Here is a 12,358-nt window from a genome sequence, read left to right as displayed (position 1 = left end):
TGGGGACTGTTCCTTTCACTTAGAAGATGAGTGAACCCACAGCTGACCCTCCACTGGCAGGTAGTGAGAACAATCTCTGTGATTCTTAGCCTTTGAGATTCTGGAGTTGGCTTGTTCCCACCTAGCTCTACAATGAAGGTGATAAAGGAGGCATCTCTTACTGCTTCTCAGTTACCTTAAATGTTTAAAAAAATTTTTTTTTACATTTATTTATTGATTTTTGAGAGACAGAGACAGAGCACAAGTGGGGGAGGGGCAGAGAGAGGGAGACACAGAATCCGAAGCAGGCTCCAGGCTCTGAGTTGTCAGCACGGAGCCCGAACTCACAGACCGAGAGATCATGACCTGAGCCGAACTCGGACGCTCAACCGACAGAGCCACCCAGGCGCCCCTCAGTTACCTTAAATGTTAAGGCAAGAATTATAGCGGTGTCGTGAATGGTTTCAGAGCAAGGGGCATGTGTGGGGGCAGAGGGGCGGGATGGAGGAAGAAAGACAGGGATTTCGGTCAAGGGAGGTTCCTGGTAAAAGTGAACTTTTAGAGGGCTATGAAGGTGTTAGCTAAGTGGGGAAACTTCCTAGCAAAGAGTAGGAGACACAGCCCACAAAAGTAGAGGCGCGCACAATAGGGTGAGGTCTACAAAAGCATGGATAGGATGGCTCCACTTGCCTGTGTCTCTTGGTGCGTATTTCTTGTGAAGGGATTTGGAGTTCATCCCCACCTCTCTGGGGAGCTAATAAAAGGTTTTAAACAGAAGCACTGGTATCATATTTAGATTGTAGGGCGGATAGAAGAGGTAATTTCTCAGGCAGCAGGATGCGTTCAAACCTGAAAGGCAACAGTGAGATCTACCCTCTGCTAAGTGCTCCCAGGTGTGTGGTTTGCAAAGGTGTGCGAGGGTGGCCACATCACTGCAGACGGTGGATTCCAATGTCCACGAACAAGCAGGTACAATAATAGTCGTGTGGATTTTAGAAACAGAACAACATGAGATCTCGGTGTGTTTGAAGGGAGAGCCTTGTGATCCCCCCCTCCCGTGGCAGATGGGTTACACTCAGCTGAATACCAGTATCTGCTCTGGTGATCTTTATATGCTTGTGATTTTTCCTCTCAGCTCTTGTTTAATATGCTCCTATAACGTGCCACTGGTTGGAGAAGGACGTGTAAAGAGCTTACACTTTAATATATAGCAAGTTAGGAGTGGAAACTGAAAACATTTCTGCCAGTTTCCTTCAAGTAGATCATGATCATCGGTTTGAGTTCTCTTCTGCTGATCAAATGTTTCAGTGGCTCATTGAATGTCTTTAGCCTAAAGTATAGGTTAAAAGGAGAAAATATAGTGATGCTTATATTCTAGTTTTCTTCTTCATTAAGTGGGAGCAAATGCTATTCATACCCAATGTACTATCACAAAGAGGTGATCTCTTCTCTCATCTTGCCATTTAGAAATAAAACATGAAAATTTAAAACCCCTTCATATTTTAATGCAAAATGAATGAATTCAGAAGTTTTGAGGTGGCGATGGCAGTTTTTGACTAATTTTGATGACTTAACATAAGATTGATTTGAATGCATATTTTGATATAAATTCAGTCTTCAAATCAGGTGATATGGCACCAGTTAGCAATTTATTTTTGTCAAGAAAAATATATTTTATACATAATTTAAAATAAACAACATATCACTGATGAAATAAATTCACACGTGTCTTTGAATTAGAACAATACCTGGCACATATTATAACCTCAATCCATAGTTGTTAAATAAATAAGTACATATTGTTAAGACTGTATTTAAATAAACTGTATAATACATTCTTTCAAGACATACAGAGCTAAAATAATATTCTTTGTATATAAAACCACTTAAATATTGTAGATTAAATGGTGAAATAGTTTTAATTTTAATCAAGTTTGAGTTTCCATTTTTAAAAAAATTTTGTTTTATCTATTTTTGAGAGAGAGAGAGAGCAAGGAAGAGAGGAGAGTGGGGGAAGGGCAGAGAGAGAGGGAGAAGAGAAAATCCCAAACAGGCTCACACTGCCAGCACAGAGCCTGATGCAGGGCTCAAATGAAGAACCATGAGATCATGATCTGAGTTCAAACCAAGAGTCAGACGCTTAAAGCACCCAGGTGCCCCAAGTTTCCATTTTATTTAAGGTACAGGGACACAGGCTGGCTGTCCCCCTGGGGGCACTACTTGCCTGGAGGATAATGTCACGGGCACTGGAACTGAATTCAGAAGTCAAGGAGACTGACAAACATTTCTCTACCGAGATTGCCTCATTAAATCCTATCTTAAATGTGAGAACACAAAAGCTAACAAGTTCATTGCCTTGTTCCCAACCGCTGGGCTGGTTCGTGGAAGGAGTCGGATCTGAACACAGGTGTCCCTAATTCACTTGCCTGCCCCACTGCCTCACGATCGGTTCTAAGTGGGCAACAAGGAGAGCCTGAAAAAGTGGTGAGTGGAGGAGGGACACAGTTCAGAGCGTTTGGGGGGATCCAGTGGGCAGGAGTTTGTGGCTGGGCCGGTGGAAGCTGCTGTGTGGGTTGTGGGGGATGGGAGCCAGTTAGGCTTGGACACTGGGTGCTTGTGATTCCGTGGGACGCTGACGTGGACGGGCCCAGCTGGCAGTTGTTCATGTCCGCCTGGAGTTTATGGGCGTTGGTTGGGCTCCTAAGAGGATTTTGAGCAAAAGGTGCGGGGGAAATACGGAAGACAGTGCTGACCTCCTTCTGAGATGTCAGGGGACAGATAGCCCTGACAGAGAAACCTTTATGGCCTCGCTCAGGTTCACCAGGAAGAGGATTCAGATGAGGGCCCTACAGGTGCAGGTGGGCCCATCGTAGTCTCCCCTCCCCACCAGCCCCCTGTATTACATTTAATGTGCGTTTCAGGCCAGCGTGGGAGGCGCTGTCTATACAACCCAGCACAGTCTTTTGAGGTTTTGTTAGAGGTGCTTTTTCCTAAGTCTATTTATTTTGAGAGAGAAAGAGTGTGTGCACGTGCTGGTGTTGGGGAGGGGCAGAGAGAGAATCCCAAGCAGGCTCCATGCTGTCAGCACAGAGCCCGATGCGGGGCTCGAACTTGCAAAACGGTGAGATCACGGCCTGAGCTGAAACTGAAGCAGACTGAACCGCCCAGGCACCCTGGTAGAGGTGCTATGTTAATACTGCACTAGGTCGTGGATCCTGAGGAACATCACAGGGCCAGAGCTTAGCTTTGGCGCCAGGAACTTGAAGAGAAACTGCAGTCCTTCCCCAGTTAACTCCTTCCGTGCTGAGCCAGCCCGGGATTCTGGCCGAGGCTGAGTCCTGGGGCCGTGTGATGTTGAGGAATGTGACAGAAGACGGTGTCTGTACTCCAGGTCTACTTTGAGCCCGGGCTGGGAATATTACAGTGACGTCTATCATAACCAGCTTATGGCTTTGACTGGGGACACAGGAACGCATGCAGCAGTCACCTCTCCTTTCCTGAGCTGCCGAGTTGAACCTTGATAGGTAAGAGAGCGGTAAACGTGGGTGTGGGAAATGTGGGCGGTGTGGGGGGTGGGTTTGGCATGGGTAACATCGTTTACGAAAGGAGTAACCTTTCTAGAGAGCGCAGGGAAGAGGAAGAAGAGGCATTGTTCTTTGCAGTGCCAGATAGAATGTGGCCTTGACTAAAGTAAGAAAGGTCGAAGGGAGACAGGTGTTGGGAGGAGGCCTTGTCCTGGTGAGGTCACGCGTGGTGCCCAGAAGCATAGGCCTTACCTGTTGGGGGCTGACTCCTGTAACCACCGTGAGTGGGAACAGACTGCACAGCCCGGCCGCCAGCTGGCCTCCTCCACCTGGCCTCTTCATGATGGATAACCAGCCGAGTACATGTTTAGTCAGAGGCAGCACAGAATCTGTTTGGCCTCGGTGTGAAGGAGTTTGGGTAAATGGCAAGTATTCAGCTTACACAGTGAATGTGACTTGACCAAGAATTCTCAGAGATATTCGAGTCTCTCTAGGATTTGTCTCTTCGACAAGTGTCCTGTGCACCAGTCTTACCAGTGGGTAAGGCATGTCAGTTCCCAGTTTGGCATGTCAGGGGACCCAGTTCGTGGCTCTATTTTGTAAAAGTTTAAAACTCACTACTCGGTGTTCCTTTCTCAAGAAGAGAGGCTGGAATAGAGCAGCAATCCAATCTCTTGTCTGTAAACAAGAAAGGTCTCAATCTTAAAGGTTTGAATGTTGCCTCTTATGGGTTGACCTATGTGCCTCCAAATTCACATATTGAAGCCTAACCCCCAGGACCTCAGAATGTAACCTTTTTTGGAAATGGGACTGTGCAGCTATAATTAGTTGAGATGCAGGCATACTGAAGTAAGGTGGTCCCTTAATAAAAGGTGACCTTTTTCTTAAGTCCTTAATAGAAAGGAAATGTGGACACAGTCATGCACACAGGGAAGATGCCGTCTGAAAATGAAGATGGCCGTCTCCAAGCCAAAGAGTGAAGCCTAGAACAGATCCTTCCCTCAGCCCTCAGGAGGAATTAACCCTGCTGATAGGATGTCTAGTCTCCACAATTGTAGGGACTGCCTTTTTGTTAAAGACACCCAGTTTATGGGATTGTGTTAAGGGAGTCCTAGGAAACTAATACACCAACCATGTGGTCAGAAATAACGAACATGCATGTTGCAAAAGTAATTAACTTTCCAGAATCTGAAAAAGCCTTTCTCATCTTGATGAGGGTTGGGTTGCCTTTTGAGCGTCCCCTGGCCTTTGCCTTTAATTAGAGCTTCATCCCAAACAATCCGGGCTAACACCTCTGGTATGACTCAGAGTTATTATAATAGATAATAGAATATATTCAAGTTATTTTTTCTTTCTCCACCCTTGCCATGTTTTCCTTTCCATGTTCACATGCTCACTTGACTGGCTTTAGCCTTGACCTTATGACCTGAGTTGGCCAGTGGAGTGTGGGTGGCTTTAAATGCCACTGCTTTGCTTGGGTTCACATTTTTGCACCCTGCTCTCTGTCACGAGCATCTAGAATGTCTACGGAGCTTCTCCATTGAGTTGGGTTCTGAAATGAGAAGGCGTGTGGAGTCCAGCCTGGCTGGAGGAAACTGAGCAGAGGGTAACAGAATTAGGAAACATGATATAGGGTTCATCTATTAATATGACAGAATCTGACGAATATCCCAATGAATTAGTAATAGCTCTCACCGGTGTGTCAGTTTCTGCGCTAAGAATTTCCACGTGCTCTATTTCACGTGGGCGGGATTTCCACACCTCTGTTGTATTTCTGTTCCCCTGCTGAGGAAATAGGCTCAGAGAGATTAAGTCAATTTCTTGAACTCCCAGGCTGGTAGTGGCAGAGTGTAATCCAGATTATGTTGACTCTAAAAGCAGTGCTCTTTCCTCCAGCCAAGATGCCTCCCTGTCATCAGTTATTTCCATTGTCCGTATATATTGCCAATAATTCCTATTCCTATAAGTAATAATTCTATTACCCTCTTTTTTTTGGTCAAAAGCCTACTAGATGTCACACTCTATCCTTATACACCCAGGACTGGAATTTGGTTCCTGGAGTCTGGCAGGATCATGGTCTCCATATGTTCTCAGTCTTCTCCCTTTTTCTTCCCACAGCTCTTTCTAACCTTCACATTCCTTTAGGACTTCCACGGCACCCTTTCCCCCACAGTCTTAGGCATGACTCTGTCTTTTACTGTAAGAATGATTCTCAAACTTGAGCTGTATCCTAATCACCTAGAGGGCTCGTTAAACACAGATTTCTGGGCCCCACCCCTAGAGTTTTTGATTAAGTAGGTCTGGGGTAGGACCTTAGAATTTATTTTACGTGAGTTCTCTGGTGATGTTGATGTTATGGGTCCAGGGACAACACTTTGAGAATTGCCCGGGAGAAAATACTGGTGGTGAACAGAACTTGCTTAATGACTTTCTACAACTGCAACTTTCTACAACTTCTTGACACATAAACTTCCTACCCTCCTTTCTGCCTGTAACATCCAGCAGGGGCTAGTTGCTTCCACCTGTGATCTGGGTCCCAATTCTGTCTACCTCCTCAGAGGCGATTCAGTTTTTCACTTTTTTCTCTTTTATTTTCAAAATGTGCTTCTCTGTTGTCTTTCCCTTCTGAATATGCATGTGTCTGAGTCTTTCTAATTTTATACGCCTGCTTCTCCTCGACACACCTCCTCTCAAAAATATTTATAGCCTGATTTCTTAAAAGTGTTGATATGCTCATTATTACCACTTGTGGTGGCCAGAATTCTAACAATGTTTCCCCCAAGACTCCTATCCCTTGGCTTCCTCATCAAACACCAATCTAGAGACTTTACAGATAGAATTAGGTTACTAGTCCGCTGAATTTAACATAGATTAACCTCGATTATCTTCGTGGACCCAATGTGATCACTGGAGCCGTGAAAAGCAGAAAAGGAAGGCAGGAGGGATGAACCAGGAGGAGAGGTCAGGGAGATTCAAAGCGTGACCAGGAGTCGACCAGCTGTCCTTGGCTTTGAAGTTGGAGCGGAGGAATGGAGGCAGCCCCTGGAAGCCGAGGACAATCCCTGGCTGGCCGCCAGCAAGGAAATGGGAAACTCAGCCCAACAACCACATGGAACCCAATTCTGCCAACAACTTGAAAGAACAGATTTTCCCCGGAGCCTCCAGACAGGAGCCCGGCCAGCTCACACTTAGATTTAGCCTGGTGAGACCTGAAGCGTCCTCTTGGCTTTTGATTTACGAGCTATGGGATAAGAAGCTTATGTTGGTTCCAGTTGCTAAATTTGTGGTAATTTGTTACAACAGCAGTAGGGCGCAATCTATCCCTTCCCTATCTTCCATTCATTTGTCTGCAGCTTGTTTTCAGCTTTCCCTCATCGCCACTGAAACAATGATGATGAGGTTTGCAGTTATATTTTGTTGTTAAATCCTCTGGATGCTCTTCCATCTAACTGGAAACCTCCCTAGCATCTGATGCTGCTTTACTGTAACTCTCACCTCCTTTAAATTCTATGACCCCATCCTCCACATTTTCCTTTTGCTGCCCCTCATCATTTTCCTTCAACAGCTTCTTTTCCTTTGCTGTCATGGAAATAGTGAATTCCCCAGAGTTTTGTTTTTTTCTTATTTTAAGACCTTTCCTTGATTACTCCTCCTTTTTTCATGATTTCTACTATATAATGTTGAAAGAAGTCAGGGAGGAAACACATTTCCCTATACCCTGGGATTTAGGGTCAAGGAGCCTGTGAATTAAACTACCAAAAGACAGATAAACAGGAGAAAAGGCACACAATTTTTATTAGGGGGAGGTTAGGCCATTGGGAGGGAAATGCCAAGGGATGACAGTACAAAAATAAAAAATGTTGAAAGATCACCTCACCACAATGAGATATCACCTCACATCTAGCCTGGGTGGCTCCGTTGGTTAAGCGTCCAACTCTTGGTTTCAGCTCGGGTCATGATCTCATGGCTCATTGGTCTTTGAGCCCTGCATCAGGCTCTGCACTGACAGTGTGGATCCTGCTTGGGATTCTCTGTCTCCCTCTCTCTCTGTCCCTCCCCTGCTCACGCGGTCTGTCTCAAAATAAACTTAAAAAAAAAAAAAGACAAGAAGTAACAAGTGTTGGCGAAGAAAATTGTGGCCAAAAGGGAACTCTGTGCACTGTTGGTGGGAATGTAAATTGGTGCATCCACTATGGAAAACAGTATAGAGGTTCCTCGAAAAGTTAAAAATAGAGCTACCCGATGATCCAGCAAGTCTAGGTCTGGGTATTTATCTGCAGAAAATGAAAACACTAACTTGAAAAGATATGGGTGTTCTCACGTTCATTACAGCATTACTTACAACAGTTGAGGTATGGAAATGACCTACGTGTCCATCAATGGATTCATAAAGAGAATGTGGCATGTATACACACACACAAAACACACCACACCGCACACTCCATCGCACACTGGAATATTATTCAGCCATAAGAAGAATGAAATCTAGCCAGTTGTGAAAACATGGATGAACCCGAGGGCATGATGCTAAGTGAAGGAAGTCAGACAGTCAAGACAAAGGCAGTATGATCTCACTTACATGTGGAGTGTTTGCCGAACCAAAGCAACACCCCCAAGTTCATAGATACAGAGAACAGATTAGTGGTGGCCAGAAGCAAGGGATGTGAGGTGGGTGAAATGGGTGAAGGGAGTCAAAAGTACAAACTGGCAGTTATAAAATAAGTCGTGGAGATGTAATGTACAGCATGGTGACTAGAATTAATGATCCCATGTTGCATATTTGAAAGTGACTAAAAGCATAGATCTTAAAGTTCATTTAAAAAAAAATTTTTTTTTAATGTTTATTTACTTTTTTTCTTGAGAGACAGGATGTGAGTGGGTTGGGGCAGAGAGAGAGGGAGACACAGAATCCCAAGCAGGCTCCAGGCTCCAAACTGTCAGCACCAAGCCCGATGCACGGCTCGAACTTACGAGCTGCGAGATCATGACCTGAGCCGAAGTCGGACGCTCACCTGACTGAGCCACTCAGGTGCCCCTTAAAAGTTCTTATCGCAAGAAAAATTCTATAACTATGTATGGGGACAGATGTTAACTAGACTTATGTAGGTGATCATTTTGTGACATATACAAACATCGAATCATCATATTGCACACCAGATACTAATATGATGTTGTATGTCCATTATACCTCAATAAAAAAGAAGTAAGTGATAAAGTTGTTAATGACTAGTACGGTTTTATGTTTGTGAGCTTTCAGTGTTGAATAAGAGAAATTACCTTCAAAAGAATAAATATCTAATGGTAGAATTTAATGGAAGGTAGTTTGAGACTACCAGCCCTATTTGCTAAATTAAATTATATCAATAAGGCAACTATCTTTCCATTTCCCCTTAAAATTGATGTTATTCTTGCTGCTCTTTTTCTTTCACTTCTTACAAGTATTCTCCTTTTCATCCTTCTTGTGGTTCCTCCAGGGCCTCAATAATCAGTAAGCTTCGTCTCATAAATGAGCTCTGTTCTATTGAGAGTAACTGTTTGGAGGAAGGTATTCTATATACTGCTTCCCAGATAAGTCAGAAATAAAGCCAAGATCAGTCAGTCATAACTACCATGGGCAGGAATAGTTGCTCGTGTATAATAAATTCACTCCTCCAAACTTAACCAAATATTCGTGATACCATTAATATTATTCGACTAGACTGTATATCAACGGTCGTTAAGTGACCAGAATTCAAAATTAAAGCAGGGATTAGAGATTTAAAAATCTTCGGTTGGAGTTTTTTTCATTCAAAAAGTGAAACCTCAAAATAGTTCCTTTAAAAACGTTTTAATACCATCACAGTGAAAATATCCTTTTCTTGGAGGCGGCAAGTGTGGGATGCCCTGGACTTAAATCTGAATTCCAGCTAATTATAAGTTTAATTAACTGGATGTAGTTAGAATTAGTTGGAAAAAGGCTGATTGTTTCATGTCTTGTGGCAAACGAAATGTATATTCATTAATTAACCTCAGACCATATTAGCAACTGGAGCTTGCTAAGGCTTAACTGATTTATGTCAGCAATGGTTTTCCATATTTTAATGTACTGTTACTAGATACAGAAATGTCATATGTAAAAAAATTAAAAAAAATTTTTTTGCATGGAGGGTCATAGAAAAAAACTCAAGCGAATGGGTAGACTTGGGGGCTTATGTACCTTTTAAAAAATGCTTATTTATTTATTTTGAGGGAGAAAGGAGGGGGCAGAGGGGAGAGATAGAGAGAGAGAAAATGAATATGAGTGGGGGAGGGGCAGAGAGAGAGGGAGAGAGAGAGAATCCCAAGCAGGCTCTGCATTGTCAGCGCAGAGCCCGATGTGGGCCTTGAACTCACAAACTGTGAGATCATGACCTGAGCCGAAATCACGAGTCAGACCCTTAACCAGCTGAGCCACCCAGGTGCCCCACTTATGGGAAAGGAAAGGGGGTTTGGGCTTTGAGGGATGAAAAATCCAGGGGAAGTGGTAAGGAAATAAATGGAGGGAGACTGCTGAAGGTAAGGATCATTTTAGTAAGGTTCATGTGTGCAAACTCCTCTCCATCTCCAGTGATAAGAGCTGCTCTCCTCTGTCTTGGTATGGAAGAGAGGTCCGCCTTCACAAGGGAAATTTATGCCCTGCTTTCAGACAGATAAGGAAGGACAGAGAACTCTTCCTGTATCTGTTGGTTCTCAGTGGCCTTCAGCTCAAAATAATCCTGATGCCAAAGTGGCATATTCTAGGGTGGCATATCCTGGTCCCCATTCAAAGTCCTTATAGTTCCAAGACTGTTAGTTCTCAATGAACACTTGTCCTCCTCTTGGAAACACAGACACCTTAAGAAGAACTTGTCCTAAACTGAAGTCATCTTTCCTTTTACCTTTCCCAAATGAAATCTCCTTTTATAGTGTCTATTATTTGTAAACAGCACCACTCTCTACCCCATATCAGCATCCACCCTATATTAGATTAGGATTGAATAACAGAAAACCCGAAATAACAGTGGATTAAAATAGATATTGGGCTCTCATGCAAAAGAAATGCAGAGCTAGGCCAATCAAGGGTGGTAGGCTAGTTTCTTAATTACCACACACCCAGGCAACTTCTATCTTTCTGTCTCCACATTACAGAACAGTTTCTGTCCTCAGGGTCACCTCATGGTCCAAGACTGCTGCCAGAGAACCTGCCATTGCATGGGAGCCTAGGCAGCAGGAAGGAGGAAATGAGGAACGTCAGCTAAATCTGTATGGGGGACTGAAACATATGAACATTAATGGCATATATTGTCACCCTGGATAAAACCGAAGTTCCATTACCAGGCAAGAATGGGAGAATGGATAATATGTAGCCAATGAGCAACCTCTGCAATTACCATTCTTCCACAGCCCAGACTGCCAAAGCCAGGACCTGGAGTTGTCTTTAGTTCCTCTTTCTTATTCACATGCAATCTGTCTTTGGCTTCTGCAGATTCATCTTTCTTCATTCTCGCTTCCTTTATTCATAATTTCTTCATTCTAAGCTGCTGATGATATTGATATTAGTAATATTTATCGAACTCCTACCATATATTGGTATGCAAAGTGCTTAAGGTGTGCTTTCTAATTTTATCCTCACGACAACTCGATTTGGTGCGTACTATTATTATATCAGTATGCCAGATTATAAAACAGAGGTTTAAGAGGTTAAGAAAGCCAGAGGGCCATAAGCATGCGGTTTTATAATTGTCTATTTCTCCATTTTTCCCCAGTGGTCTCCAAGCTCCTTGAGGGAATGGCCCAGGTCTTAATTCGTCTTTGCTTCTCTAGGACCTGACAGAGTGCCTGGCTCTTAGTAAATGCTTGTTGAATTACTGAATGCATGTCCAGAATAAAGTAGATTCTAAATAAATATCTATTTTGGGGCACCTGGGTGGCTCAGTCGGTTAAACATCGACTTCAGCTCAGGTTGTGATCTCAGGTTTGAGCCCCACGTAGGGCTCTGTGCTGACAGCTTGGAGCCTGGAACCTGCTTTGGATTCTGTGTCTCCCTCTCTCTCTCCCCTCCCCTGCGCGCGCGCTCTCTCTCTCTCTCTCTCTCATAAATAAAAAAATTAAAAAAATTTAAATAAATATCTATTTCTCTATGATTAAATCATACTGACCTCAACATTTCTAAAATAAAAAAAATGTAGAAGAGAATGGGCACAAAGTCAGGTCTTTATCAAACAATATATATAACACTTAGGTCTCTGGTGCACTTGAGTGGGAAGAGATAGCTTAGCCTGGCATTAAAGGTGTGTAGGTTTTAGGGGCACCCGGGTGGCTCAGTTGGTTAAGTGCCTGACTTCGGCTCAGGTCATGATCTCGCTATTGGTGGGTTTGAGCCCTGCATCGGGATCTGTGCTGACAGCTCAGAGCCTGGAGCCTGCTTCAGAATCTGTGTCTCCCTCCCTCTCTGTTCCTCCCTGACTTACGCTCTGTCTCTGTCTCTTTCTCTCTCTCTCTATCAAAAATAAATAAACATTAAAAAACATTTTTTAAAATGTGTATGGGTTTTGAAATTGGTTGGTATTATAGTTTTTAAAAATATTAAAAAAAAAGTTTATTTACTTTTGAGAGAGAGAGGCAGAGGGAGAGAGAGAATCCCAAGCAGTCTCCTCACTGTTAGTGCACAGCCTGACACGGGGCTTGATCTTATGAACCATGAGATCATGACCTGAGCAGAAATTAAGAGTCAGTTGCTTAACCGACTGAGACACCCAGGCGCCCCTGGATGGGATTGTGTTTTAATTACAGCTGTGACACTGATGTGTTTTATAACCTTTGGACTATTTTTTATTTAGCCTTTTTGAATTTTGGAA

At 43.5% G+C, this 12,358-nt stretch overlaps 1 long non-coding RNA gene across 2 annotated transcripts in view; it reads left to right on the top strand.

Annotated features, from left to right (window-relative positions):
* Positions 1 to 2,130: 2,130 nt before the first annotated feature.
* The window catches only part of LOC123384859, an 88,875-nt gene continuing 78,647 nt past the window's right edge, over positions 2,131 to 12,358 (top strand). The window contains exons 1-2 of one of the 2 annotated variants that reach the window (XR_006596544.1): positions 2,131 to 2,463; positions 3,371 to 3,503. This is a non-coding gene — a long non-coding RNA (uncharacterized LOC123384859). The other variant, XR_006596543.1, reaches the window with a different exon arrangement.

Source organism: Felis catus, chromosome B1, assembly GCF_018350175.1.
Source record: "Felis catus isolate Fca126 chromosome B1, F.catus_Fca126_mat1.0, whole genome shotgun sequence".
NCBI classification, from domain to species: Eukaryota; Metazoa; Chordata; class Mammalia; order Carnivora; family Felidae; genus Felis; species Felis catus.
The sequence above is the reverse complement of the archived record's forward strand: the minus strand, read 5'-3'. Positions and strand labels throughout refer to the sequence as shown.